Source organism: Mauremys reevesii, linkage group 6, assembly GCF_016161935.1.
Source record: "Mauremys reevesii isolate NIE-2019 linkage group 6, ASM1616193v1, whole genome shotgun sequence".
Lineage (NCBI taxonomy): Eukaryota > Metazoa > Chordata > Testudines > Geoemydidae > Mauremys > Mauremys reevesii.
In genome coordinates this window covers 18,192,702-18,219,370 of record NC_052628.1, presented here as the reverse complement: position 1 = coordinate 18,219,370, position 26,669 = coordinate 18,192,702, and the positions used below count along the sequence as shown (strand labels likewise).

Genomic DNA, 26,669 nt, shown 5'->3' with positions numbered 1-26,669 from the left:
GTTAAATGGGAGGCATTTATTAAACTGAACGGTCACAACCACAGACACAAACAGACATGTTTCCACACCACTAGAGTTCCAGCCTTGTCACCCTGGTCTACATCTTTGAAATTTTCAACTTTTCATTCAAGTTCATGCAACATTTTTTGCCAATAGTTTTTATCAAAATCCTGTTTGAACCATTACTGAACATTTTCATTCACCAAAACCAGTTTTTGGTTAACAAATATTTGATAACAATTTTGAAAAAAAAATGTCGGTGAGTGAAATGCTTATTAAAATGTATTTTATATATTAACAAAAATGTCAATTTTATTGAAGTCAATGGGAATTGCAGATGCTCAGCATTTCTGAAAACCAGGCTACTTATCTATCTTCATTTATATTGACTTGGGTGCCTAAAGTTGGGGACCTAAGTTTGGAAGGTATGGCCTACATGCCCAAGGTGACAGACAAAGTTAGTGTGAGTAGGGAATAGAGTTCAGTAGTTCCCAGCTCTCAATCCTGTGCTTACACCAATGCACCCCTTCACCAGTAATAGATATGTATCTTGGGTATTGAGCAAAGTTGGGTGGTGCCAAATTTGGATTTCTGAGCTTCAGGTGATGATGGTGCTTGGTTTCCTAGTACAACTTAAAGACAATTTACAAAGCAGTGGGGTTTACAATAGCTAGAGAGCTAGTGCAGTTATGTTCCTTGAATGACATCATGACATATTGCTGCCTCTGGAATGTAATTGTGGCTATTGTGCCATTTACAGTTAGGTGTGCCCCAGCATTATGCTAAACAGTGCAAAAGAAATGAGATTAAAGCATCAGAGAAATTGTAGAGTGGAGCTGCTGAGAGAAGACCAGACAGCATTTAGAAACAAGAGAGAGAGAGAGTGGGTACGATTTGATTTAGCCTACAGCTAACCTCATAATCAGATTGCTGATCATACAGTAGCAGATATACTTACATGCATGAAAAAGCTTCAAAGGAAAGTGTCAAATATGATAAAATGCTGCCAAGCACCTTAGAAGACAAAGCATTTCTAAGCCTTATCTACACACAGCTTTAAGTTTACCAGCAGTTTACCAGCAGAGTGAAAGGTGTTCCTAGTGTGAACACAGTTAAACCACTATAGCTTATTCCCCTTTCCATACAGGAATAAACTATACCATTATAAGGCACCTTCATATCAATATAATTGTGTCCGTGGTATGGGCTGTACCACTGTCAATTTAGAACACTGCTTCCCTAACTGACCAAGTTATATCAGTACAAGAACAGTGTAGATCAGCCTTAGTTACATTATTCCCTGCCACTGTATCCAGGGCCCTGGGCCAGAGCAAGTGGGGGCCCCTCCCCACACCTTCTGCCTGTAGTTCTCCCCTTCCTGCTCCTGCTCCGGCCCCAGCGGTCCTGCCAGGGAAATGGAACTGGGGCTCCCGACGAAGAGTGGGGTTGGGGCACAGGGGCATCCATTTTCCAGGGCCCCCCAACTGGCCAGGGCCCCTGGGCATGGCCCTGTTGTCTCAGTGGTTAATCCACCACTGTTGTATCAATATGTCCAGTCTCCTTTCACATCAGCTGCTACCTACTTGCAGTTCTCTCAAAATACTGTACATGAGCCCCTCAAAATTTACTCTATTGGGGATTCTGGCCCCCAGCTATTCACACTCCTTCCTTGAATGGATAAAGACTAGTGATGACTGTGCATTTCTGAACTTTACCCAGCATATTCTGACAAGCGTATTGAGGCGTGGGACCACCTAAAAAATAAATATTGTATATTTTAAAATTAGTCAATATTTAAACTCCAGCTATAGCCTGCTCAGATCATGAGTCAAGTGGGGTTAATAAAACAAAGGGCAGGAGAGAGTCTGCTTGGATTAGATTAAAGACACATTCTTACACGAAACTGGAAGGCCGAGAGAATTGTGTGTTTTTTTCTCCCTTATGGCAGCAAATCAAGCTTATTGAAAATGATGAAAACGGGGGGTTGAGTGGTTGTGCAGTGAAAGGCATTATAATACTAAATCAAACAAAGACAAGCATAAAAATATTACTCTCACACCGGCTGGCACAAAAAAATTAACATCTAAAAATATTGTAATGTTCTGGGCCTCTTCCCTCTGGGAAAGCTTTAAAGCCAGCAAGATGAATACAGTTAATTCCACCTAAGATGGGGATGGGTTGTCTGAACCAGCACACAGGGCTGGTGCAAGGATGTTTCGCACCCTAGGCGAAACTTCCACCTTGCGTCCTCCCCGCTCCCGCCCTGTGGTGCCCCCCCTCCCCGCGGCAGCTCCCCCACTCCGCCCTGAGGCACCCTCCCCCTGCAGCAGCTCCCCATCCCCCACCCTGAGGCACCTCCCCCAACCCCAGCTCACCCCTGCTCCATCTCCACCCTGAGCATGCCGTTGCTGCTTCATTTCTCCCACCTCCCAGGCTTGCGGCACCAATCAGCTTAGGTGCTGCAAGCCTGGGAGGTGGGAGAAGCAGCCATGGCATGCTCGGGTTCCCCTGTGTGCTGCCCCCCTGCCCTTACTTGCTGCAGGCGGCTCTCCCTGCGCTCCCCTGCCCTAGCTCCCTCCTCCTAAATGCCGGCGGTGACCAGGGTGGCCGAAGATCCGGCCACCGCGGTCGCTGCTGAAGAAAATGGCGCCCCCCAAATCCTAATGCCCTAGGCAACTGCCTAGGTCGCCTAAATGATTGCACTGGCCCTGCCAGCACATAAACTATTCCAAAGCTATAATTCTGTATCGTTTGGGAAAATCACTTAAGCACTGCGGACAATCTATTTAGGCAGCTACTTTTGCCACAATCACTTTTGCCACTCCTTCAAGGCTACTGTGTGCGTGAGTAAGGCCCCCACACCCACCTGTGCCTGCATAAAACCTACCCAGTTTACAGCCCCGGGCACAGGGGAAAAGCCATGGAATGTGCACCCTATACTTCTCCCCCAGAGTCAGTGGGCGGAGAGGGTCAGGGAATAGACATAGCTATGGCTGCATTACCCCTATGCCCTATCCAGAAAAGTGTCTGGAGGCAAGTGGGGCAAGTATGCTGCACCTTGTAAAGGGCTGACATAGCAGGCTCCCCCCATGAATGGAAAAGGCAAGCTCCAGATAACTTGTTCCTCAGAGGAATATCCCTATGCCCATATCCAACTGCACAATAGCATGAGTACAGGGCCGTGCTACAGACCCGAGGTGTGTATTTACCCATAACCCCTCAGGGGTGCTACCTTACTCACCCCATACTCAACTACAGACACATTCTGCCTGGATTTAGATATGGACAATACGGGGGGTATGGCACAACCACATGCATGGACATGTGTACGGTCACTAATGTAGATGTACCCTGTAGCACAATGTGCTTGTCCTTGCATAGTGAAATTATGCACTGCCCCCTATCCGTGGATCTGCCTGAGGGCTCAATCTAGCCATTGATTTCTTTCCATCCTCTAGTAGTTCCCTGCCCTGTCCTGCCTCTCTATGGTTTCCCCATCCTTCACTAATGGCACCCCTTAGTGCCCATCCTTAACAGTAATTATTACACCTTGACTTGTAAGTCTGTGTCAACTGGCCAACACTCTGCTCTACATTTTAGAAACTTCGGGTCACATCCTACATTCAGTTACACAAGTGTAAATCTAAAATAAACTTCACTTACTGTAGTGCAGTACTGCTGGAGCCATGCAAATGTAATGGAATTCAGATCAGACTCTAGACTTACTTATAAGTTCAGCTACTTTTTAGGGGCAGTTATATGGGCATCATCTAGAGAGAAGTGTAACCTGAAGAAAGAAAGCTATTCCTTTTTTTTTCTGAGGTGAAAAGCAAGTATATGACAAGCGTGCATATTTTAGTCTGAATATCACGTGGTGATGCCATCCCAGTGTAAGACAATCATTCACTTGATTTACTGGAAATGTCTCCTGGGAGGGGGAGAATACATATCTACCTCAACCACAAAGGAAAGCCATAGGCATCTTAAGCAGCTTCAGAGTCATCACGAAATAGTAATGAAACTCTAAGAAAGTTGGTGAATAAAGCACTTTCAGCACTTTAAGCACTTTCAGATGAAGCTTGGATTTACTTAGGGTGATATAGCTTCAGCAAGAGAGAAAAAGGAAATGAAACACCATAAATTATTCCAACACAATGACTAATTCCAAAGCCAATTTCCTGGTGCTATATACAAGATGAAGCCTACAACATCTTCAATACACTTCCATATAAATGTTTGTTTTGTGCACATTTTTTTGCATTATATGATTAAAATGGTAAGGTAGACTTAGACTTATTTCACAAACCACCATAGAAACATAGCCGCCTATGGAACCTATGGAACTCATTGCCTGGGGATGTTGTGAAGGCTAAAACTATAATGAGGTTCAACAAAGAATTAGGTAAGTTCATGGATAGGTCCATCAATGGCTCTTAGTCAATATGGCCAGGGATGCAACCCCATTCTTGGGTGTCCCTCGCTCTGACTGTGAGATGCTGGAACTGGACAACAGAAGATGGATCACTTGATAAGTGCCCTGTTTTGTTCATTACCTTTGAAGCATCTGGCATTGGCCACTGTCGGAAGACAGGATACTGGGCTAGCTGGACCATTGGTCTGACCCAGTATGGCTATTCTTCTGTTCCACAAAGAAGCACTCAGATAGGACATGCAATCTTATCTGCCAGAGTCAGCATATTTATTGCATCATTCATTGTGCATTATAGAAAGAGCTTATATGGTTTTGAAGGAGGTTATAGCCTGCACACTACTGATAAAGTAGGCAGGGGATGTGCAGATAAAAACTAGTGAAAACACTGATCATCTGCATATATAATATATAGTCCTGCACTTAGGAAGGAAGAATCTCATGCACTGCTACAGGCTGGGGAGCGACTGGCTAAGCAGCAGTTCTGCAGAAAAGGATCTGGGGATTACAGTGGATGAGAAGCTGGATATGAGTCAGAGTGTGCCCTTGTTGCCAAGAAGGCCAACAGCATATCGGGCTGTATTAGTAATAGCATTGCCAGCAGATTGAGGGAGGTGATTAATCCCCTCTATTCGGCACTGGTGAGGCCACACCTGGAGTATTGTGTCCAGTTTTGGTCCCCTCACTAGAGAAGGGATGTGGACAAATTGGAGAGAGTCCAGTGGAGGGCAACAAAAATGATTATAGGGCTCGGGCACATGACTTACGAGAAGAGGCTGAGGGAACTGGGTTTGTTTAGTCTGCAGAAGAGAAGAGTGGGGGGGGATTTGATAGCAACCTTCAACTTCCTGAAGGGGGGTTCCAAAGAGGATGGAGCTAGGCAGTTCTCAGTGGTGGAAGATGATAGAACAAGGAGCAATGGTCTCAAGTTACAGTGTGGGGAGGTCTAGGTTGGATATTAGGAAAAACTATTTCACTAGGAGGGTGGTGAAGCACTGGAATGGGTTACCTAGGGAGGAGGTGGACTCTCCATCATTAGAGGTTTTTAAGGCCCATCTTGACAAAGTCCTGGCTGGGATGATTTAGTTGGTGATGGTCCTGCTTTGAGCAGGGGATTGGACTAGACGACCTCCTGAGGTCTCTTCCAACCCTAATATTCTATGATTCTATGATAATGTCCTTTCCTATGTATGGGAGTGTGTTCTATCTCACCCACAGCTGTGGCAGCACTGCTGTGTTTTCACTGATTCCCAGATGGCAGCTGTGCTCCTATGATTCACAGGGCAAGTATGATATTAATATTAACTGACTCAGTCTGCATTAACATGCACAGGAAAGAGCATAATTTGCACCACGTTTACAGGGAAGCACATTTTATATACAACAGTCACCCTCTGAAACTACCTTCCATTATCCTGATTTGCGAGATTAACTATATGTAATATGAGGAACACCCTAAGAACCAACAATAGCTCTCAGACTGGAAGAAACCACTGTTGTTTCCTGACTGCTCCCTCTTCTTGAGGGCCACAACCTCTTGGTGTGGGGCTCTTCATGAAATTGGAGGGGAGAGCCTGGCTGCACAGTAGCATGATCTGCTAGGGACAGGGCATATTTCCCCTCTGTGATTAAATCTAGAGTCAGTCAGGAACTTTTTGACAATTTTTGCATGTGTGTAAAATCTGAGTCGTAAAATCCAACTCTTTTCAGGAAAGGATCGGTTTTAATGAAAGTTTCATTGGGAAGGTTTCTCAGGCCCATGATGGAATTTCTGGTTAAAGAGAGAATCACCCTAGAATAGTCAAGTGGTCAGGGTATTCACCTGAGATGTGGGTGCCTCAGGTTGAAGTCCCTCTCTACCGGATTTGGAGCAGGGGCTTGAAACTGCATCTCTCATACCCCAAGATAATGCCCTAACCTCTGGACTGTTTGATTGTGGATCTCTCTCTTCACGCCTTCCCCGCCCCCACCTCCACCCGCCCATCACCAAAAACATTTCATTTTCATCCTGATGTGGAACAGGAAAGAGTTCTGCAATCTCAAACTTTAGCAGGACAGGACACCCAGCTCTAAAGGCTTCAGACACTCTTCCTATCTGTCCATCTTGGGTACTAATGTGGTCCTCATTGCCACAGTATTTGAATACAACAATCTTTAATGTCTCAACAGCTTTGAGAGGTACGGATGTGCCAATATCCCATTTTACAGGCAGGGAACTGAAGCATAGAGAAGCTAAGTGACTTGCCCATGGTCACACAGGAACTCTATGGCAGATCAGGGATATTTTCCATATTATTTCCATGTCTTCTCCATACTCCACACTCTATAATGGAGGTGAGCATATAGACCATAAATATTTCCAATGGAGAAAGTTATTAGGCTATCTTGTCAGTTCCTTTTCAACACAATATAATATTTTCAGTGATTTGAAACTAGGACTAAGGGGTTCAAAAGGATCAAAGAACTGTTTTCATTATATACATATATTTATACAGCCACCCATACACACACTAGTTGATAGTCTATCATGGCTTTTAACAGTGTCTGTGGTTCACTTGCTGACCCTCACTAAAACGTGGTTGGGACATAACTTAATTTGAATCAAAGAGATGGGTGGTAGTCAGTAAAGGGAAGGGTTTCTCTGAGCCTCTTATTCATAAACATGCAGATTTCCAGCCTTTTAGTATTTCTGCTTGCAATTTCTTCATGTACGGTAAAAGTACATCTGTGTTGAGGCCTCCACCAACTCAGAGCCCCACTGGCCCTAGATACTGTACAGACATTCAGTAAATGTTCCAAAGAGCATACAGTCTAAAAAAGAGGAAGGCATAATAGCTGACTGAGGCAGACCAGTAGAAAGGAGAAGACAGGATTTAAAAAAGGTAGATGTGTGCAAAATTCTTACCCAAAGCAGCAGCATTCATATCTCAGTACCAAAATAGTCATTGTCACTGTACCTGAAAACACTGCAAACTTAAGAGGCCCTATATTAATATCACCAAGAACAATAGGCCATTTTCAGTGTTGTGGAAGTAGTAATATTGCCCAAGTGTAGGAGGTCGTTCTCCTTATTCTGGTGTTCTAATACTGTATTAACAGCCCACAATCAAATACACCCTAGGGCAACACACAACTGCCAAAGAGCAAACTGTAATGCCTGGTGGTTGAGGCAGGCGAGGGGGCAGTCCAGAGCAGTAGTCAAGTGTCGGGAGGTCAATCAGTATCACAGGCAGTCCAGGGCAATGGTCAGAGTTTTTGCAGGGGCCGGTGGCCAGAAGATCCAATCCAGGAGGCCATGTCAGCAGGTTAGGGAGGCAAGGTTCTGCAAAGTGGCAGGATCAGTCTAGGCAGCAACCAGCTGACAATGGTCAGTTACTCAGAGAGCTTCTGTGTCCTTTTGGGGTCTTTGTATAGTCCAGATACCCAGGGAGAGTGCTGCTTCTGTACCCAATCAGAGGCTTGGGGTGTGACTGCTGTGGTCCTTTCACACTAAGGCTGTGGTCAGGGGCAGCAGCTCAGTCTACCACCATGGGGCACTGGCTAAAGATGCTACCTGATGACCTGGTGGGCTTGAATTCAACACCAGGCTCCTGACACTCATATACTGACTTGCAGACAGCAGCCCCGTAAATAGAGCTGGTTTAAAATATGAGGAAAAAACCATTTTCAATTATTTTATTAATTTTTTTCCAGCTCTTGTTGAAAAAGTCTTCTAATGGAAACTTGCAAAGCACCTCGACATGTAACATTGACATTAATGCAATTTTTGTAATCTGCTACCCAGTGCATTTATTTATTGAAACGTTCTTGGCTGAAATCCAATAAATAGCACTGGTTTCCTGAAATGACCTTATTTTCACAAAATTAATAAACTTTTATCCAACATGATCACTAACAGAAGATTTGTAAATAGTTTTGTCAATGTAAATGATTTTTATGGGTAACATTAACATTGACAAAAAATAACTCATGTAAGGCCACTCGAATGGATGAAATCTTGCAAAAATGACTGATGACCTTTTGCTGATTTCCAATGGAAATGTCAGATTCCTGGGATGTCAGATACTTTGGGATTCTTGTCTCCTCCCAGAGGCCCATTAATTAATTAATTAATGAGTGTACCACATTTCAAGATTTATGTGTCAGTCACTTAGTTAACTAAAGGCAATAGTAGCTTTAGACAACTACAAAAGTCTCCTCAGAATCTGCAATATACCTTATAGCAAGTGAAAGGGGGGGAGGGATAGCTCAGTGGTTTGAGCATTGGCCTGCTAAACCCAGGGTTGTGAGCTCAATCTTTGAGGAAGGCCACTTAGGGATCTGGGGCAAAAATTGGTCCTGCTAGTGAAGGCAGGGGGCTGGACTTGATGACCTTTCAAGGTCCCTTCCAGCTCTAGGAGATTGGTATATCTCCAATTATAAAGAAAGGAAGTATCAGGAATACTACAGATACTGAGATAACCCTGTGTATTTGCCAAGTATTTGAAGTCAGTTATTGTAACTGATCATGTATGCATACCACAGTATAATAAAATACAGTGGCTGCCCATATATAACAATATATAAGATACACTGAATGCCGATGGTTACTAATTTTGCCTTTTATTTGTGTATAAAAATTCTTGTTCTAAGCTCTAAGAAATGAATTCTGCTACCTATTAATCATGTTGAGAGGTGTATTTGTGCCACAGGTAGTCCTACTAAAATCAGTAAGGCTATTTGCAAAGCAGGCAATTCTGTATGTGAGTAGGACAGGGGAATGTGGCCCTTATAGTCTTAGGGCATTTTTAATAATAATTCTCTCTCTCACACACACACACACACGCGCACACACAAAGGCCTGATTTTGAAGTCCTAGTATTTCACTGGCAACTGACACCTGCATTTGCAGTCATGGTAACAACTATACATGTATATTTTCCACTCACCCTGGACTTCTCAAGGTTTGAAAAGCAGACCTCCAAGATCATTCTTGAAAACAGGAAGCAGGCATCATATTTAAGAGGAAAATTTCTTAGCTCCAGTTAAAAGGTTAAAAAAAATGTGCAGGTTATGACTGACAAGCCTGAAGAACAAGTCTGAAGAGAATATGGTTAATCTGAATAACAAACACCAAGTTAAACCTTTCGGAAAGAACAGTCATGTGAAAAGGCTTTCTTGCCTCTACATTTTCAGGCTTACTGTGCCATAGTGTAGGAGAATGTGTCATACAAACCCACAGCAAGATTGAGAATCATTCAAGGTTTGAATTGTTCATTGGCCCTAAGGGGAGCTGAGCATTCACAAGTTCCACGTGATTAATAGCTAATTTGGGTTGACTGTAGTTCATTAAACCCCCAGACTTTTATAGCTGTTACTTTCCTCAGGTTTCCCTTTGGTGAGACAGTACAGTCTAGAGAATATAGATATTTAGGTTGAAAGAGACCCTGTAAAAATGAAGAAAAATACAATTAAAATAATCTTTGCACTGTTTAAGGATTTAACACTGTGGCAATATATTGTCATTACATTTAATACTCAGTGTTAGATGCTTGACTGCCAGCAGCACTATACACCTTCAAGAATATTCTTTGTTGACATCAGTGCTGGGCAGTGAAAATATTGTAATCATCTTGAGCCCTACCTCCTTCCCAAAGTTAGGTCTTTGTGTAATGTTTTCATAGTCAACACATAATTGCTACTGTAATGACATCATGGTTATGACATCCAGCACTTTCAAAGCACTTCAGGTCTGATCCAAAGCCTATTGATGTCTTTTCATTTACTTCAGTGAATTTAATTTTGGAAAGGACTCTAATCGGGCACTTATGGTTCAACCCCTTTTAGCAAGGTAAATACCCTCCCCCTCACACACACATTGCTCTTAACTTCAGAAAGAAGCCAGTAAGGTGATTAATCCAGTATCGCAAGAAATACAAGGTTTAGCAACTGAAGAGAGGATTACGATTTATAGTGTGCATGAAACAGCACAGTTGCTTAATGAAACAAACTAAAATTAACCAATAGAGTTAATAAGCAAGAAAGGAATCAGTATATGGGGAAGTAACAGAGGGGTAGCCGTGTTAGTCTGGATCTGTAAAAGCAGCAAAGAGTCTATAAGGTGCCACAGGATTCTTTGCTGCTTTTATATGGGGAAGGAAACATTTGTTCTGAATTGTTAGAAACCACCACTAGTCCTTCACAATTTTTCGAACTGGGAAAAGTTCCAAGTTTTTTTAAGCATGAGCAACTTTTAAATTGGTATTGTCCAAAAGGTACTGAAAGACATGCAAAAGAGAGAGCTAAATGTTTAATAAAATGTCAAAAATTATAATATATTGCAGTTAGAGATTTGGGATCTGTGATCACGCAGCCTAACCATGATTCATGTTATTTAATTATTATTTTTTTGCAACAAATTAAGTTCCTGGTGTGTCTTATTCACAGTGTCCTTATTGATGTTCAATCCAAATAAGGATGTGTTTAATCAGCTAGAAGCTGTCCATTCATTAGGTCACCTCTAAGATAACATCTGTTGAGAGTGACTGACAGTACCTCTACTAGTGGTCGATTATGAAGAAACACAAATGTAGAAAGCCCCACAGATTGCCTGTTGCTCCAAAAAAAAGGCATCAGTCCATCTGTAGGTGTAATCTGTTTGAGGTAACAATACCACAATACCACACAGAAGAAAATGAACTGCAATCCTGAAAGCTGTCACAACACCAGTGGCTTGCCCAGTGCAATTAACTAAGTGGAAATCCACTATGGAGATGACCTATAATGGAAATGGACAGTGCTGTATTGTGATTAATCACAAAGAATTTCAATACGGTCAGCTTAGGTGAAAGGTCACAATGCAAAACTTTTGTTTTAGGCCAAAAATATATATGGCCTAATCTCTCCTGCACCCATCTTCAAAAATGAAACCTGAGAGGGTGGAGGGTCATGATAGAGGGGAAGATAGGGCAAATATTAGTGGCATTGCAACCCCATGCTACAGGTTGCAATGCCACTGACTCAAATGAGTGAAGTTCTTTTGGTTCACACATAAATCCTAGTTAAAATAACCATTTTGGGGGCCCCATGTATTTGGGCCCTAGGCATGTGCCTATTTTGCCTATATATTTATTTGACCTTGCCAACTGCTGTGCATAACAGCAAGAGCTTCACAGAACCCCACCCAGATGCTCTGTCTGTTAAACTCAACCTTTAGAGGACAGAACTCAAAACGACACTACCTCAGGGATCAGATTTAATGCTCTATATGTATATAGAATCACAAAAGTGGAGGACTGGAAGGGACCTCAAGAGGTCATCTAATCCAACCCCTTGCACTCAAGGCTGGACTATGTAATAACTAGACCGTTCCTGACAGGTGTTTGTCTAACCTGTTCTTCAAAATTGCCGGCAACGGAGATTCCACAACCTCCCTAGGCAATTTATTCCAGTGCTTAACCACCCTGACAGTTAGGAAGCTTTTCTTAATGTCCAACCTAAACCGCCCTTGTTGCAATTTAAGCTCATTGCTTCTTCTCCTATCCTCAGAGGTTAACAAGAACAATTTTTCACCATCCTCATTGTAACAAATTTTTATGTACTTGAAAACTGATATGTCCCCCACTCAGTCTTCTTTTCTCTAGACTATACAAACCCAATTTCTTCAATCTTTCCTGGTAAGTCATGTTTTCTAGATCTTTAAGCATTTTTGTTGCTCTCCTCTGGACTTTCTCCAATTTGTCCATATCATTCCTGAAATTTGGCACCCAGAACTGGACACAATACTCCAGTTGAGGCCTTATGAGCGTGGAGTTGAGCAGAATTATTTCTTGTGTCTTGCTTACAACACTCATAGAATCATAGACTTTAAGGTCAGAAGGGACCATTATGATCATCTAGTCTGACCTCCTGCACAATGCAGGCCAGAGAATCTCACCCACCCATTCCTGTATCAAACCTGTGTCTGAGCCATTGAAGTCCTCAATTACTGTTACTCCTGGTTACAAGGTCATCCAGATCTTTCTGTGGGATATCCTGGTCCTTCTCTGTATTGGCAATACCTCCCAGCTTTGTGTCATCTGCAAACTTTATTAGCACATTCCCACTTTTTATGCCAAGGTCAGTAATAAAAAGATTAAATAAGATTGGTCCCAAAACTGATCCCTGAGGAACTCCACTAGTAACCTCCTTCCAGCCTAACAATTCACCTTTCAGTACGACCCGTTGTAGTCTCCTCTTTAACCAGTTCCTTATCCACCTTTCAATTTTCATATTGATCCCCATCTTTTCCAATTTAGCTAATAATTCCCCATGTGGAACCGTATCAAATGCCTTACTGAAATCGAGGTAAATTAGATCCACTGCATTTCCTTTGTCTAAAAAAATCTGTTACCTTCTCAAAGAAGGAGATCAGGTTGGTTTGGCACGATCTACCTTTTGTAAAACCATGTTGTATTTTGTCCCAATTACCACTGACCTCAATGTCATTGACTACTTTTTCCTTTAAAATTTTTTCCAAGACCTTGTATACTACCGATGTCAAACTAACAGGCCTGTAGTTGCCCAGATCACTTTTTTTTCCCTTTGTTAAAGATAGGAACTGTGTTAGCAATTCTCCAGTCATATAGTACAACTCCTGAGTTTACAGATTCATTAAAAATTCTTGCTAATGGGCTTGCAATTTCATTTAATATTATTGGATGAAGATTATTTGGGCCCCCTGATTTCATCCCATTAAGCTGTTCGAGTTTGGTTTCTACCTCAGATGTGGTAATATCTGCCTCCATATCCTCATTCCTATTTGTCATCCTACCATTATCTCTAAAATCCTCATTAGCCTCATTAAAGACTGAGGCAAAGTATTTGTTTAGATATTGGGCCATGCCTATATTATCCTTAACCTCCACTCCATCCTCACTCCTGCTAATACATCCTGGAATGATGTTCACTTTTTTTGCAACACTGTTATACTCTTGACTCATATTTAACTTGTGGTCCACTATAATCTCCAGATCCCTTTCTGCAGTACTCCTTCCTAGGCAGTCATTTCCCATTTTGTACATGTTCAACTGATTGTTCTTTCCTAAGTAGAGTCCTTTGAATTTCTCCTTATTGAATTTCATCCTGTTTTCTTCAGATCATTTCTCCAAGTTTGTCCAGATCATTTTGCATTTTAATCCTATCCTCCAGAGCACTTGCAACTCCTCCCATCTTGGTATCATCAGCAAACTTTATAAGTGTACTCTCCACAGGCATCAGCTTCCCCCAGGCCCGGGGAGTGCTCAACCCCACGCTCCGCACCAGGCCCCGCCCTCACTTGATCCCTTCCCCCAAGCCTCCCTGCCCTGCCTCTTCCTGCCCCTGCTCCACCCCGCCACACCTCTTCCCACCCAGTTCCACCTCTGACCCTGTGCGCGCCCCATTCCCTGCTCCTACCCATACCTGCCAGTGTCTCCTTTATGGAGGAGCACCTCCTCCGCTGGCAGCTGGTGGGTGCCAAGCACCTACTAATTTTTTTCCATGGGTGCTCCAGCCCTGAAGCACCACGGAGTCGGCACCTATGGCACTCTCTATGACACTATCAAAATCATTGATGAATATATTGATCAGAACCAGACCCAGGGCTGATCCCTGTGGAACTCCACTCGAGATGGCCTGCCAGCTTTACTGTGAATGTTATATTCTGACATAAGGTCTGTAAGTCAGTATTGCCAACACAAAGCTTTCTAATCATCATGAGGCAGGCCCTCTTAACATTGTCATTACATTGGCTCAAAAATCATGAGATTTTAAAAAAAATAATAATTGTGGGATTCTTTTACTGCCTTCTGTTTTTTGAGCCTTTAGATTTCACATTTTCAAAATTGTCTCTGCAGCCATGGGGACTAGAAACTTAAAAAAGAAAAAGAAAGTTGAGAGTCTCCCATAATCACATGACTCCAGGAGCTGGGGTTTTAAGGGAAAAAACACAAAATATCATGGAGGGTCATGATAAATATAATGAGATTTGGCAACATACAATATCTCTTTTTCTAGTACAGGAATAAAACAAACTATTTAAAAAAACTACTGTATTATTATGGATATGCCCTCTGTTATTCTACTCTCACTGTAATGCACCTAAAGTTAAAAAACTGTAAATTCGTGCCTGCTTTTTCACTTATTAATTTACACTTTTATGGCACTCCTTTGTTACGATCTCCTCTGTTTCTTTGAGCCGAAGAGAGCCTGCACCCAAGGGTTCCTGCTGAGGAGACATGGAGATGCAGAGTGCCATTTCCAAGGCAGGCTCCCTCCTCCCTCTTCCCATGGGGCCCCTTCAGGAGACAGAAGTGGAGCTAATAAAGTCTACACCAGATGCTCCACCCCAAAACCAACAGGACGAAACAGCATTAGGTACTGCAATGTATGCTACCTCCTGCTCTGTGCTCTGGAATCAGCTCCTGAGTGCATTTACAGAGGGAGCCAAGCAGGTGGGGAAGGAGGAGCGGCAATGCAGGGGAGGGGCTCTCAGGGAATCTGTGCTCTTGGAGGTAGAACTCTGAGATGCTTCTATAGTGATTGAAGGTACAACCTGCCCTCCTCCCTTACCCTTGGCAAAAGAAAAGAAATGCCGCTCCCTTACATGAGTTATTTCCACTTTGGGGGAGAACAGGGATCCCAGATTACAGGATACATTTTGAAAACAAAATCTAACATTTCATCTGCAAATAGTTGTGCCCATAATGTTCTTAATGCAATCACCTGTGTGTACAGTTTAGCTGAAGCCATGTCAGTCCCAGGATATTAGAGAGACAAGGTGGGTGAGTTAATATCTTTTATTCAACCAATTTCTGTTGGTGAGAGACACACGCTTGAAGTTGGTCCAGTACAGAAGTTGGTCCAGTAAAAGATATTATCTCACTCACCTTGTTTTTCTAATCATGTGTGTGTGTCATAGAAATGGGACATTTATCTGAGGATATTAAACATCTACATTTTATTATATGCACCTGAAAAGATTTGTATTTGCAAAACTACAGGTGCAAATAACAGTGTGTATATTACACGTGCACAAAATTATGGGTGCAGTTTCAGCGGTCAAGCTGAGGCCCATTTATTTAAAATATGTGGTTCTCATTATCACTAGTTAGTATTTATTTTGCTGTTGCATCTACAGGCCTCCATCAAGAACTGTACAAACACATATGAAGATACAATCCCTCCTCAAGAGCTTACATTTAAAGAAGGTATTAATTAAAAAGTTATTTGAAAAACCTTCATTCCTCATAGCATAACTCAATAGAATGCTATCTCAGCTAAGCAAATCTACCATGGGATGCTGATAAGAATGAACTTTACCATCTCTTAGGGATGCACCAACCTGCATAACAGGTTTCTCCATTTTGTAAGCCTGTTTTGTTTGGCTTAAAGTCATCTGAGAGCCAAAAATTTGTCTTGACCTGTTTGGGTGGGAGGAACCCAAGGACACACAAAGGAGGACAGGCTTTATTTTATAGTCTTTCTCGGTCTCGCACAAATTTACAGCCAGTTACATGCAAATAGTCAAGAAGGCCCCTCAGTAGCAATAGAATATATATGTAATATGCACATTAATCTAGCTCTTAAATAGCTCCCTGACAGCATTTTTTGTTAACCTCATGTTCAAAACCCACTCCTTGCCGGGAAGCCTGCCCTAAACACCGCTGTTACTGCACAGCATAGTTCTCCAGCTACTTAGATGTTACACTTAGCTTTGTGCCTGCTCATACTGGGCCCTATCTGAATAACTGGAATTTATTCAAGCCAAACAATTAGCTGATTGCTTGAACAAGGTATATTTTAAAAAAAGAACAGGAGTACTTGTGGCACCTTAGAAACTAACAAATTTATTTGAGCTTAAGCTTTCGTTGGCTACAGCCCACTTCATCGGATGCATGTAGTGGAAAATATAGTAGGAAGATATATATAGATACACAGAGAACATGAAACAATGGGTGTTACCATACACACTATAAGGAGAGTGATCAGTTAAGGTGAGCTATTATCAGCAGGAGAGAAAAAGAACTGTTTGTAGTGGTAATGAAAATGGCCCATTTCCAGCAATTGACAAGAAGATGTGAGGAACTGTAGGGTGGGGGGGTGGAATAAGCATGGGGAAATAGTTTTATTTTGTTTAATGACCCATCCACTCCCAGTCTTTATTCAAGCCTAATGTAATGGTGTCCAATTTGCAAATTAATTCCAATTCAGCAGTCTCTCGTTGGAGTCTGTTTTTGAAGTTTTTTGGTTGCAATATTGCGACTTTTAGGTCTGTAATCGAGTGGCCAGGGAGGTTGAAGTGTTCTCCGACTGGTTTTTGAATGTTATAATTCTTGATGTCTGATTTGTGTCCATTTATTCTTTTACATAGCGACTGTCCGGTTTGGCCAATGTACATGGCAGAGGGGCATTGCTGGCACATGATGGCATATATCACATTGGTAGATGTGCAGGTGAACGAGCCTCTGATAGTGTGGCTGATGTGATTAGGTCCTATGATGGTATCCCCTGAATAGATATGTGGACAGAGTTGGCAATGGGCTTTGTTGCAAGGATAGGTTCCTGGGTTAGTGTTTTTGTTGTGTGGTGTGTGGTTGCTGGTGTGCTTGCTTCAGGTTTGGGAGCTGTCTGTAAGCAAGGACTGGCCTGTCTCCCAAGATCTGTGAGAGTGATAGATCGTCCTTCAGGATAGGTTGTAGATCCATCACTACTCAGAAAGGTATATCTTAGTTTTCAATACCAACCAACAAGAATGGATTTCCTTTAAGTAATTAAATACACACATGCACAAACCATTTCTGTACAATACTCCCAAATCTGGAAACCAAGCTGTATAAAGCCCTGACCAGAGCTACTTCAGCCAATGGGAATCTTTCCACTGACTTCGATGGATTCTGGATCAGGTTCTATATACTAAAGAATAAAAGAGCACAAAAGCAGCCAACAAAGCAATAAAGAAATCAGCCAATTTCAACAATGTTAAAATAATAACAGTGCTAATAGTATTTTGCACTTTAATTTAACATTGATAAAGGAAACAGTCATTAATTTGAAGTTGCCTTTGCCAACACGATGTAATACAATAAATGTAATGTTATACATTGTATAAAGTCTGAGTTTCCTCAGACCTGCAACTCCAAAGCTTGATCACCCCACTACTGTTATGCTGGGGAAAGGGGCGGGGGGGGGGAAGGAGGGGGAAGCAATCACATCACCTCACTGAAGCTGTTGGATGTGATAGCCACCTTCCAATCAAACTAAATGAGGGAACAATTAAATGACCCTTTGTTTAGTGATAGCTGAATGGAAAACCACCACCCAAGGACTAGACTGCATGCAAGTCTTTGCCATGCTGTGTGAGGAGTTTTCTGGTAACAAACACTGGGGTAGGGGATTGATTTCATTGCAGCTACGTTTCTGTGAAAAACAGCAGAAATACCACAGAAGTACATAGAGAAGGTATCAAGGAAGCCCAACAGACTTCCAGAGAAGCGCATAACACAGAAAAAACAAAGAAGGAGCTTTGGACAGAGTGCTGGCTGAAAAAGAGGCTTGGAACTGTGAGCAAAGGAACTGTCTCTTAGTGTTTGATTCCTATTGTGTTCAAGGAAACAGGACTTTGTGTATACTCTTTAAATAAACAGGATTGCATGACTCCATCATCAGTTTATCCTTCTAGCAGAAACAACATGCACGTCCCGAACACTGGATAACTGCTTGAGTCAAAAGGGTTAAAAAATAAATAAAAGGAGTAACAATACATTTATCTGGAACATTATGATATGTACCTGCAAAAGAGGAGGCCAGCTTGAGGCCTTTTAAAAAGGTAGCCCAGAGCCCACATGCAAAGTAGCAAGGCATTTGTTTAGGTTTGTTGTAGGCCCTCAGAGTTACATTACTAGGGGGCCCGACCCAAAGCTGATTGAAGTCAGTCTTTCCATTGACGTCAGTGAGATAAATGTGGTCCCTAATTCTATTTGTAATAACGTTACACAATATTAGTTAATGAATAGGTCTTATCTCTTAATATATATTATTTAGAAACATCTAGCAAATAACATATGAACAGAAAACGTACAGAGACACATGCAAATTAATGCCAAACAGCCATAGATCCCAAAGTATAATAAACATGCCTATTCCAAACTAACTTTTAATATTTCATAGCCTCTCAAGCCTTATTTTATTGCGCATGCAGAGCAGTGACCCACATGCAAGCCGAGCAGCTTCCTAGTTCCCCAGTTCCTGGCTCTATCTTCTAACCTGATGCTGCTTCCTCATGCCCCATTCCTATTAAAGCAAGAGTATCAAATCATCCATGCATAGAAATATCTAGCCAGTATAACATAGCAGATGACACTGCCAACATTACATTTTTGAGGTACGTAATAAACACAGCTACTGTGCTGTCATTTCTGCTGGGTCATTTAATATCAGAAGGGTGCAGTAAATAGCATGTTACCTCTTCAGAGTTCTAGGACTGCAAAAAGAGTTAAATGTTAAAAAACAACTTGTCAGTCTTAATGTAACTTTTTTCTGGTTATTTATTTTCCTCAGATAGATTTGATATTAATCAAAATAAGTAATCGGTTAGTATTAAAACATACCATTATGAAGCAAACAGACTCTGACCTGCCAGAAATCAAACCAAAAGTGTAATTCTTCTATTTCCTTGTGCTACTTCCAACTTCTAAGGAATAATTTATTGTTGCTGCATAAAATATTCAACGCTGTGCATGTAGCATTGCCCTATTTTCTAAGACCACTGTTCTGCTGTTTCCAAAATGCTATAAAGCTCCTATTTATTAATAATTTCTAAATATAGAAAAATAGTAATAAATAATAATAGTTTTTAATTAAGCTACTCATCTTCAGTATTTCTGTGGTATGCCATATATGGCAGCTGGGCTTCTGTGCAGTTAAGATTGGAAAATAGCAAAATGTACTCCACATTTATTCTATGGAAAGCTGGTATATAGTCATCTGGAGTTTTGGGAGGTGCATTGAAATGAATGCATAGTATGCAAAATGGCCATGTCCCAAAGGCTGTTAGGTGATTTCTACTTTCATATTCTTTTCACGTTGTAGGGTCTACCTATGGCTTTATATACAGTCATCCATCACCATAGTATAGCAGGCCTTATTTCAACAATTCACTGGCTAGAGGACTTTTTTTTTTGAATGGAAGATTGAAAGTTCTATCCCCCATACCTCTGAGCCCTGTTTCACACATGTAGTGTGTGAAGTAATTACTGTTTGGTTTACATATGCATGCAACTATAGATCTTCAGATGCTGAAAATGGCTCATCTCTGTTTTTCATGTCTATTAAAAAAGGACAGCATGCAGCTATGGACAATGCTCTCCACAGCAAGGAATTATGCAGTTTTTCAGGAGCCTGTCTAAAGATCCATTATGATACTTTACGACATAGTGTCAATACACCAGAAGCTCCTGCTGCTTTCCTATTTCAAGGGGCTAATTGCTATACCTCCTCCTAAGAGGGAGAAAAGCTAAACAGTCCCAACTCTGGCACCCGTTATTTCCTTCCTTGTGAAGAAATATTAAAACCTGCTGTGAATTTCTGCTAGGAGGATTTTCTAAACATTGCACGAGACACACAGGGACAAGACCTATTACTTGTTTATCCAGTTGTGTGTATGCAAATGCAATGCTCCATGTTTATAATAGGTCTCTTACAACCGACAGAAGAAAAGAAGAAAGCACTTTCTCTTTTAAGACTTCAGAAAGTTAAAATAAGGTTATCTGGTGTCTTAGTTTGGTCTAATTCTTTCGCACACTTTCCCAAATCCCCAGTAATCTGTTTCGTGGATGCCTACTGTGATGGGTTGGATCACAGAACCCCCCTTGGAAGCTGCCAAGTGATGTGCCAAGACTACTTCTGCCCCTGCTTTCCTGCCCCATCAGCTTAGGACTTCAGTGCCCTGCCTGGTTTGAGCCAGACTCACTAGCCTGCTGCAAACCCCGACCCAGGTCTGAACCACGTCCCCCAACAGCTGTAGGCTTGACTGAAAGGAGCTTACAGAAGTGTTCTTGTCTTTAACACTCAGATGCCCAACTCCCCAATGGATTCTATACCCAAATAAATCCCTGTTACTCTGTATAAAACTTGCAGGATAAAGTCATAAATTGTTCGCCCTCTATAACACTGATAGAGGGTTATGCACAGCTGTTTGCCCACCCAGATATTAACACATACTCTAAGTTAATTAAGAAGTAAAAAGTGATTTTATTAAATACAGAAAGTAGGATTTAAGTGGTTCCAAGTAGTAAGAGACAGAACAAAATAAGTTACCAAGCAAAATAAAATAAAACACGCAAATCTATGTCTAATCAAACTGAATACAGATAATCTCTGCTTCAGTACGTTTTTTCCTCAGACTGGACACCTTCCAGGCCTGGGCACAATTCTTTCCCATGGTACAGCTCTTGTTCCAGCTCAGGTGGTAGCTAGAGGATTCTTCATGATGGCTCCATCCTTTGTTCTGTTCCATCTATTTATATATCTTTTGCATAAGGCGGGAATCCTTTGTCCCTCTGGGTTCCCACGTTTCCCCCCGACCCCAACTTCTCAATGGAAAAACACCAGGTTAAAGATGGATTCCAGTTCAGGAGACATGATCACATGTCACTGTAAGACCCCAAGCCTTCATTCCCCCCAGCCTGACTCACAGGAAGGCCTGCCTGCAAACAGAGCCATCCACAGTCAATTGTCCTGGTTAATGGGAGCCATCAAGATTCCAAACAACCATTAATGGCCCACACTGCATAATTACAATAGGCCCTCTGAGTTATATTTCATATTTTTAGTTTCAGATACAAGAGTGATACTTTTATACAAATAAGATGATCACACTCAGTAGATTATAAACTTTGTAATGATACCTTACAAGAGACCTTTTGCACGAAGCATATTCCAGTTACATTATATTCACTCATTAGCATATTTTTATAAACTCATATAGAGTGCAACGTCACACCTATTCTGTGCAATCTATAAACCTGTTTCCATATAGCAATATTTTGAAATAAACTTGGTGAGGACTAGAGGTGTATTTTGGGCATTGCTTATAAACGAAATATAACTGTATATGTATACAATGAATGTCAAAACGCCTTCTACAGGCACATGAGAATTTGAGATATTGTTCATAAATTTCTTGGCCAATAAAATTACTGTTGTGCATTGCAAACAGTGCATTGTGCACAGCTCTTAACAGTATGGTCATTTACTGAAATAGCTTTTTTATGCCTCCCATGTAAGCTTTCAGAAGCAGAGAGATGAATAACCAATTTCTCCACATTTTCCTATGTGGTAATCAAGGCAACTCTTTCCCCCTTAACATGTATCACTGGTCTTTATATCTTTCCACTTCTTGTTTAGGCTGATGAACAAAAAGGTAGCACTAAAGTATATTCAATATGGGGAAGTATTTCTTTTTTCTTAATAAGATTTGCAGTGTCACTCAACTTCCTCACTAAAGGAAAAGCTAGCTTTCATTTAAAAAACAAACCAAAACCAAACTCTCCTCCCTTCCCAAGAACTAATGGAATCAGTAGGAAGCTTACCTCCTCTGTGGGCCAGCCACTAAATGGTGAGAGAATTTGACATTTCTGCAGTAGAGGGGCCACCAGGTAGAGTGCAGCAGTAAGCACATTACCCAGTGAATCACCTTGGCTCCCCCACTGAACTGCTGCTCCTCCGTCTGGCACAGCCTTAGGGGGCTGTGAGAGGGGGAGCAAGGAGCGATGTCAGGGCTTCCTGCATCCAGGTCACTTTCCCTGTGGGATGTGTAAGGAGAAGGCAGGAGAGCAGCAGCTCTTGATGCCTCAGCACAACCCAGGTGGGGAAGTGACCTGGATGCAGGGAGACCTGGTGTGTGTGTTTGGGGGACTGTGTGAAGGAGAGTGTGTGTTGTGTTGAAGAATGTGTGTGTGCCTGAGTAAGTGAGTGCACTGTCTCTTTAAGAAAGCACTCAGGGTCAGGAGCCTGAACTAGGCTTGTTCAGACACAAGCAGCTGCCAGCAGCTCCAGACCCAGAGAAGGAGCAGCACACACAGATTCTCCCTGTCCCATCACCCCAGCTCAGTGGAAATCGGGCGCACATGTGAGGGGTGCACATGCCATCAGCTTCCTGCCCCTCCCCCCACAGAGCAGACAGGAGGACTCTCCCAGTCCAGAGTGGCTAGGAGTGACTCCAGGGATGAATGCAGGGACGGGACAGGAACAGCAGTGGCTGCACATGTGGAGCAGGGCGGAGGAGGGGCATCCCTGCTCCAGAGGAGTCACCTGGCTCCAACGGCTGGTCGTCCAACTGCCCCCTGCAGCTCATTTCTTCCACAACGCCCCCACTGCTCACCTGCCTGCCTGCCATGCCGCCTCCATCAGCCCAGCTGGCCTCTCGGCGGCAGCAAGTCAGGTGGGAATCCAAACCTTGAGCACGGCGCCCCCTTGGGTGGCCCATCCTGGGTGGGGGCCCATACAGCCCACCACAAAGCCTGGCCCTGAAGCCTAGGGAGGGGAATGGGCTTCAGAGCCTGAGCTCCAGCCCAAGCATGACTCTCAAAGCTATTTTCAGAGCACTAGCCCAGGCCCTGCTAGTGCGCGTGTCTGCCTGGGCTGCGAGACTCACTCCAGCAGCTGTGTAGACCTACCCAGTGTGGCAACATACTAGGATTACAGTGGCTACTGCATGGCCTTGGGGGAAGGTTTCCTTCTCTAATGGCTCTGCTGAGAATGCCGCTGCTGAATCAAGATGCTCAAGTTCAGCACTAGGAACTAGATTTGCCCCATAAACCACAAATGAAGAGCACTATTTCCTGATGAAAATTGCCTTCTATTTGGGAAAAACTGGCAAAACCACACAAAGAAAATGATTCTTTCCCTCTCTTCCCCTGCCTTTCCATGAAACCCTTCTAACTGGCCTCTGAGAGTACCACTTTAATGAGAAGCTTTTCACACAGCTCCATTAAAGGGAACAAAAAGATACACACTTCTATTTCTTCTCATCAGAGTGACTACATACGTAGCGGGAAGTGGGATAGTTTAAAGATAATTTTAACTACAAGCAAAATGTCAACATGTTGAGCAGATGGCAGGGCTCTCAATTCCAGTTATAATTAAATATACTGTGACAGCATCTTTCCTTTAAATGATGGGAATTTACTCAAAAATAACATTTTCATTCTTTCCTTTTGAAAAGGGATGTCACAGAGCCTAAAATAACCTCTCTGTATTTGTCAGATGAAAGGATTGAAAAGTAGTTTTTAAAAAATTCCAAACCCAAATGGTATTTTCAAGTAAGTTGTAGGGTGTGGGGAACTCAGTGAGAGCTTTCTAGTGTACTTTGCTAATTAAAATTACTTGATAATGTAATCTGATTTGATGTTAAGTGCTACACTGATTTTTAAGCAAAATAATATACTCTTGTACTATATGGGAATAAAAATTAAGTAGTTCCCTTTTATTTTATTTGCAAATATGTTTATTTGGACCAGCTTCTCCATGGTCTTGCACCTCATCTAGTCATTTACGCCAGTGCAAAATGAGCTTCAAAGGCTACCTAATCAGAATGTTAGTATCTAACATTTATTTTGAATCCATTTGCACAGGTGTAAGTGGTTAAATTCATAGCCTCACAGATATTTAGGCCAGAAGGGGCCACTATTAAATCATCTAGTCTGACTTCCCATATAACACAGGTCATAGAATTTCACCTAGTTTCCCCATTACCAAGCCCAATAACTTCTGTTACCTGGAGCTGGTCTAAAGGGGAAATCTGTTCAAGACAGTTGGCAGTTTTTCAAAGAGACATTATTAAGGGCACAAGGGCAAACTATCTCACTACGTAGGAAAGATAAGAAGTATGGCAAGAGACCACCCTGGCTTAACTAGAAGATCTTAAATGATCTGAAACTCAGAAGGGAATCCTACAAAAAGTGAAAACTAGGTCAAATTACAAAGGATGTATATAAACTAATAACACAAGTATGTAGGGAGAAAATTAGAAATGCCACGGCACAAAATGAGATTAAACAAGCTGGAGACATAAAGGGTAAAAGAAAAAAATTCTACAAATACAAGAGTAAGACCAAGCACAGGCCCATACTCCTAACTCCCCTGTTTGTATAGTCAAGGATCACGTTAGTCCTTTTTGCTACAGCCTTGCACTGAAAGCTCCAACGTAGACTCCACCTCTTTTCCTAATCTGGACAAACCCTATTTTTTATTAATTGTAAACTTAATAAGAGTTCATCAAAAAAATTTAAACTCTTTCCATGAGTAATATTTCCATTATTTTCTTCAACGGTTAAATCAAGCTTTTAGGGCTATAAGTTTTTATTGGCTCTCCCCTAGCTATACTCTTAAACAGAAGTGTTTCATTAGCTTCTCTTCAGTACTGCTTCCAAAGATGTTTGTTTTTAAAAGACATTTCCCCATCCGTTTCATGGAAATGCCAACATGGGATCTATCTCCCTTTGGGATTTTTGTTGATTCTTCTGGTACTAATTTCTCGATCACCTCTTCTGGCAGGAGTTAAATCCTTGGCAATATTTCTTCAAGGAAATATACATTCTGTTTGTTTCCAGCATCTCTCCTCTATTCTCTTCTTTAAACATCAAGGCGGATCATTCATCTAATTTTTCTAAGCAATGTCTATTGCATGTGTCACTACACTTATCTCAGAGGGAATCTACTATTCTTTTTACTAACTTCTTATTTTGTATGTAACCGAGAAGATATCTTCTGATTGTCATCATTATTTTATTTTTACTTTTATATTTTATTAATGCACTGTAATAACCATAATTACAACAATCATTTAATATTAATACCTACAATGTGCTTGGCACTGTAAATAAACAAAGACAGTATCTGTTCTGGAGAGTTAGAATTTTACAGATAGACACTGTTGAAGATGGGACCCATTGTGAAATCCAGAGATGGGAATGACTTAGTATTTAGTACTGTAGATGTACTGAACATAGTGCTTCTTATTGTGAATATTCCTATTGATTTCCAGTAAGCTGCTCCTCTGTTCTATCTATGTGTGTGGGCGTCATCACCATGGTTTCTGAGCATCTCACAAGCATGTATTCTTACAACACCCCTGTGAGGTTGGGAAGTATCATCCCCATTTTAGAGACAGGCAACTGAGGCACAAAGATATTAAATGTTTCATGCTTCATAAGTAATAGCCAACATAGATTTGTGAAGAACAAAATCATGCCAAGCCAACCTAATTTTATTCTTTGACAGGGTCACTAGTGGATGGGGAAAGGCTGATTTTAGTAAGGCTTTTGACACAGTCCCACTTGACATTCTCATAAGCACACTAGGGACATGTGATCTAGCTTAAATTACTATAACATGTGTTCAAAACTGGTTAAAGACTCAAACGGTAGTTATCAATGATTTGCTGTCAGACTGGGGCCATACCTAGAGGATTCCCCCAGGGGTCTGTCCTGCATCTGTACATTTTCAGACACGACTTGGATAATGGAGTGGAGAGTATGCTTATAGAGTTTTCATACGATACCAGATTGGAAGGGGTTTCCAGCACTTTGGAAGAAAGGATTTGAATGCAAACTCCCTTGACAAATTGGAGAACTGAGCTGAAGTAAACAAGATAAAAGTCAATAAAGATAAGTGCAAAGTACTACACTTAGGAAGGAAAAATCAAATGCACAACACAAAATGGGGAATAACTGCCTAGATGGTACAACGGCTGAAAAGCATATAGGGTTACAGTCGATCATAAATTGAATATGAGTCAACAATGTGATGCAGTTCCAAAAAAGTCAAATATCATTCTGGGGTATATTAACAGGAGCGTTGTATGTAAGACACAGGACTTACTTGTCCCATTCTGCCCAGCACTTGTGAAAACTTAGCTAGAGTACTCTTTCCAGTTCTGGGTGCCACGCTTGAAGGTGATTGTAGAATCCCTATCATTGGAGGTTTTTAAGAACAGGTTAGACAATCATGTGTCAGGAATGGTCTAGGTATACTTGATTGTACCTCAGCACAGGAGACTGGACTAGATGACCTCTTCAAACAAAGTCTGTAGTAGAGTTGAGAATTGAATCCAAGTCTCCAGAGTTACAGGCCAGTGCCTTAACCACAAGACCATCTTTCCTTTCTACTGTCTGCTAAAGGTGAAAAAGTAGGTTGCCCACAATGGAGCACGTATAACAAGTTGTCTGAAGCTTTTGAAACA

The 26,669-nt window shown here is 41.8% G+C and overlaps 1 protein-coding gene across 1 annotated transcript in view; it reads right to left on the bottom strand.

Annotated features, from left to right (window-relative positions):
- Positions 1-25,431, bottom strand: part of RAB27B (RAB27B, member RAS oncogene family) — a 140,929-nt gene extending 115,498 nt beyond the window's left edge. Inside the window, exon 1 of the mRNA XM_039545091.1 lies at positions 25,325-25,431. The gene's annotated coding sequence lies outside the window, so the exon portion shown is untranslated. The remainder of the gene's footprint in view (positions 1-25,324) is intronic.
- Positions 25,432-26,669: the final 1,238 nt, after the last annotated feature.